The 5,171-nt window shown below is 42.2% G+C and overlaps 1 pseudogene; it reads left to right on the forward strand.

Moving 5' to 3' along the window:
• Positions 1-780: 780 nt before the first annotated feature.
• Positions 781-1,995, forward strand: LOC101580898 (annotated as a pseudogene).
• Positions 1,996-5,171: the final 3,176 nt, after the last annotated feature.

The raw sequence follows: 5,171 nt of genomic DNA on the forward strand, positions 1-5,171 counted from the left end.
ATGTTCTGAAAAGAAAAACTAGTTCCTGTAACTTTTTCACAGCTTATGTCCCAAGTCCCAAGTGGGCCATGAGGACGTGAGTTCTGAGAAAATTTCTTTACCCACTTCTTCCTTTGGGTAAGAATAAACTGGCATGTGCAAAATGATTTCCATTGGCAAACACTTCCTGTTGCTACAATAATCTGTAATCTCAAAAGGCAGATGTACAATTCAGAAGATAAGGACTCCTCTCTCCCTATAGCTCTGTGGTTCCTCTCCTATATATTTTCCCAAGCTTCATCTCTAACCATTGCTTGCTGACCCTTTGAGCCCCTGGAACTTTCCTCTTTCTATTCTGGACCCTCTGGGAACACATCCTGCCTCTTTCCACTTGGTTTTTTCCATGTTCTCTAGCGCTGTATCCCTAACAGGCTACCAACACCCTCACTCGACTGGCTAGACATTGTGAAAGACATCTTGTTCAAAAGTAATTGTATTGTATTCTGTATCACCCAAGGACCTACCTCACCAGCAGATGCACCTATAGGAAGTACTAAATAAAATCTTTGTAGGCTGATTAAAAAGAGAGAGATTAGGTCCTAAGAAAACATGCATGTGTGTGTATCATTTTAATATTCAAAATACATGGACTAGCTCATTGCACAGTAGTGCTAGCAGTTTCTCAGTTGTGTGCTGGTAACCGGTAGCTGTCATTTGTGCTAGGCTGCGTGGTCAGCCCCTGTCAGGGAGCTTGTGGAAGCTTGAGACCATCATCATCCCTCCAACTTACCAAGGGAATAAATGGTTGAAGCAGATCACCTAGGAAAGCTCTTTATCAGTGAGCTTAATACAGAAACAAATGAGAAAACCCTGAAGGCAGTATTTGGAAAATAGGGTTGACAGTGGAAGTACTCTTGATAAAAGATTGAGAAACTAATAAATCAAGAGGATTTGCTTTTGTTGCCTTTGAAAGCCCAGCAGATGCTAAGGATATAGCCAGGGACATGAATGGGAAGTCCTTAGATGGAAAAGCCATCAAGCTGGAACAAGCCACCAAACTGTCATTTGAAAGTGGTAGAGGAGGACCACCTCCACCTCTGAGAAGCAGAGGCCCTCCCAGAGCTCTTAGAGGAGGAAGAGGAGGAAGCGGAGGAACTAGCGGATCTCCCTCACATGGAGGACATGTGGATGATGGTGGTTATTCCATGAATTTTAACATGAGTTCTTCCAAAGGACCCCTTCCAATGTCAAGGGGACTACCACCATAAAGTGGGATCCTCCTGCCAAAAGATCAGCTCCATTAGGACCAGTTCACAGCAGCAGTGGAATGGAAGGAAGAGCCCCTGTAGCACATGGAAGAGAGAGTTACAGAGGTCCACCTCGAAGGGAACCTCTACCCTCTCCTAAAGATGTTTATTTGTCTCCAAGAGATGGTGGATATTCAACTAAAGACAGCTATTCAAGCAGAGATTACCAAAGTTCTCATGATATGAGAGATTATGCTTACCATAATTATGGTCATTCCAGTTCAAGTTATGACTATCCATCAGAGGATATAGTGATAGAGATGGATACAGTCGGGATCATGACTACTGAGATCATCCGAGTGGAGGTTCCTACAGTGATTAATATGGGAGTGATGGTAACTCACACAGTGCTCCACCTACACGAGGGACACGCCTTCTTATGGTGAAAGCAGTCGCTATGATGACTAGAGAAGCTCACAAGACAGGTATAGAGGAAGTCAAGACAGTTACTCAAGCAGCCAAGGTGATCTCTACTCAAGTGGGTGCGACTGGGTTGGGAGACAAGAACGAGGGCTTCCCCCTTCTATGAAAAGGGGTACCCTCCATGTGATTCCTATAACAGTTCAAGCCGCAGAGCACCAAGAGGTGGTGGCCATGAAAGAAGCTGATCTGATAGAGGAGGAGGCATAAGCAGATACTAGAAACAAACAAAACTTTGGACCAAAATCCCAGTTCAAAGAAACAAACAAAAAGTGGAAAGTATTCTGTCATAACTACCCAAGGAGTACTAAAAGGAAAACTGTGTTACAATTTTAAATTTCCTGTTAAGTTCCCCTACATAATTTTTATGTTCTTGTGAGGAAAAAAGGTAAAACATGTTTAATTTTATTTGATTTTATGACTTGCTCTCAACAGGCAAATGTTTAAGCATGTAAACATTGTACTAGTGTAGTAATTTCCCAAGTAAGTGTCCCTAGGGGCCACTTCCTACCTGGTTTTTTCCCAGTAAATAAGACAAGCAATTCTGAGCTCTTCCATGAACATCTAGCCATCTAGATGTACATTGCTCTCCACTGAGCGATGCACCACTTTGCCTGTAAAGACAAGCTAGCTATTAGAGGGAGTTCGGGTATGCTACTCTTAGGATTTCATGGTATCTTCCAACGGAAACCCCCATGTTCTCAGTATGAAAAGACTTTAGATCAGATACCTGTGTCAGGAAAGTGCTATTCACCTAGTAAACCCAAAAGCACATGAACATTACTGGCCATAATTTGCCTGCTTTGACATTTCCTTGGGAATCTACAAGAATCTTCCTTCCCTCCTCCCCTAGTAAGACCATTTAAGTGTACATTAAACAACTACAGAATACTAAACAAAAAGTTTTTTCATGAAGCTGAACAAAATACATAGACCAAAGAAGATTTAGAAAACTGCAGATAGAAGAGAACCGTGCACATGTTTGGACCATGATTCCTGAAGTACACATAGTTCAGAAGAAGACTTCAGTGATTATATTATGATCCTGAGTTCAAAGTAAGCTTTTAAACCTGAGAAAGATGGGTTTGACTAAAAGAGAAAAGAGGTTCATGAAGCTTCTGGAATCTCAACCAAGTCTCAGAAAAGGAATTAGGGATAAATAAAATCAGAAACATATGGAATGTATTTCCCCAGAAATACATATGAGGCTAGAAATTAAGGGCAAAGTGTTCAGCTAAAGTTATTTAGGGTTTGGCTTTCTCCACAATATCCGAAAAACAGTTCAAGATGTTACTTGAACCCAGAGTGCAACCACATTCACCTTCTCCTACTGAAAAGAGAGTGTGTGGAGCAGCAGAGGGAAGGCATGCTCAATGTCAAGTTAATCAGAGGAGAAAAAGGTATGTTGGAGCTGAAAGGAGGAGGGGAGGTTCCCACATACACAGAGAAAAGCAATTTAAGGGCTGAAGAGGCCTTCACTAGAAAAATTGGGGTAATGAAGCCTGAAGTCTTAGGTTCTCTGGTCTCTGAGGCAAGTACCTTCCATGCCACACAATTGCCTTTACTAACAGCTTCTATTGATTTGGTCACCAGATAGTCCCTCAAACATTTAAGCCATTGCATTTGGTTGTAAGGGAAGGATCTGACAGGCACAAAGGGTAGGTTTGGAAAAGACTGATAGGTTGGTTTTTTTGTTTTTTTGTTTTTGTTTTTGTTTTCTTTCCTGTTTGGATGGTTCAACTCCCGGAAGTCCAGACCCTCATAGAAACCCAGGACCACAGCCAGTTATGTGCAAGAAGGACAAGCTGAAGACTCTGCATGCAGCAGCAGGACAGATTCAGTTAGGGAGCCTCTGTTGTCCCTTGCAAGACACAATGAGCGATAGAGCTATCCCTTCACTGACCTGTCACAAAATGGCTGGTTTTCTTCAGAGCCCATAGGCTGCACCTTAGCACTCTTTCTGCTCTACCTACTCAGTCTAGATTGATGGGAACCTTGGGTGGCCTTGAATTCCCTTGTAAACCGTAAGCAATCCCACCACCCCTCTTCACTGGACTTCAGGAGACAAAAGACAGCAATAAACTTGGTTTGTGGCTTTCAATACTTGCAGAACCTTCAACACTGTAAAGGGAAAACTTTGTCTTGCTCTACCTATAGAAAACTGGAAAGTGAGTTTTAAATCACATTAAAGCAATCAGTAAGATTTTGAGATAGAAAAGTAGAACCACATGACCATGCCCCACTGGGTGCCTTTGGGTTTGTGGACATGAACTTGGCTGTGTCTCTGAATATTTTTTTGTCTCAATTTCCACCTGGAAATAAATAACAGCAATATCTGTTGTGCTGACTTCATAAAAGAATTGCAATGTGATTAAATGACATACAATCTACATAAGCTTTTCATAAGACATAAAATTTTCTAAAATGTTAGTCTCCCACTTTCCTTCTACATCTCTCTTCTGAGCCCTGGGTGATCTATTTGACATTCCCTCATGGATATTTTACTGGTATCTTATACTTTGGGGTTTGAAATGGACCTCTTGATCTTCATCTACTCTAGTGTTCCCCAATTTTGCAGGTGGTCTTCCACTCCCCTCCCCTGACCAAGCAGATGTTTAAATTGGAAACCTGAGAGTTTTCTTTGTGGTCTGCCTTTGCTCCAATCCTACTGCCAATTAATCACCATGTCCTGTTGGTTCAACTTACTCTTTCTGGAATCTAGGCATCTCTCCAGCCCTAGCCCTATCACGATTTACCTGAACACTGGCTGTGCCTCTGAATAATTTTTTTGTGGTTCAAGAGCCACTTAATAGTCCTGCTTCTTCTTCTCTTGCCCAGCACCCATCTGCATCCCACATTCCTGCCTCCACCTCTTTTTGAGGTTCATTTCTCTTCACGAAACCTAGAGTACCCTGGAACTTGATCATGTGATTCCCACTGTCAGCAGGCTCAGTAGGATTTCTGAAAGCCTCCTGGGCTCTTGAAGAAATATTCAAGAACATAGTAAGTCAAAGAGGGCTTCACTCTGTTGACACCTTGGATATGAGACCTAGAAACTTAGGGTATGGTCTTTCACTGTGGGACACACTCACACACAGAGCTAATGTACCCCAAAGATCTTCCCTCTCCACAAAGCTCTGACAGAGCACTGATATGAGGGACCTTCTTGGCTGGGAGTCTTCACTAGACACCCAAACGGACAGAAGCCTCACTAAGAGAATACGTGTGTGGGTGTGTGAGTGCTTATTTGTGCAGTATTTGTGTCTGCCATCTGTTACCCAGCTGTAGCTTCAAGAAGAGAAAAGGGAGGGGATTACGTACAGCATAATGCAATGAAAAACAAGATGAGGTCTTTTCCACCTGTATTTCTGATGATACTAAATATTTTTGGTAGTCCAAAAATCTCTCTCTAAGATGTGATTGTTTTATTAACAACTTATTGCAATACCTCGAAAAGCCTTGAAC

The sequence above is a fragment of the Octodon degus genome, unplaced genomic scaffold (assembly GCF_000260255.1).
Source record: "Octodon degus isolate 3935 unplaced genomic scaffold, OctDeg1.0 scaffold00065, whole genome shotgun sequence".
Lineage (NCBI taxonomy): Eukaryota > Metazoa > Chordata > Mammalia > Rodentia > Octodontidae > Octodon > Octodon degus.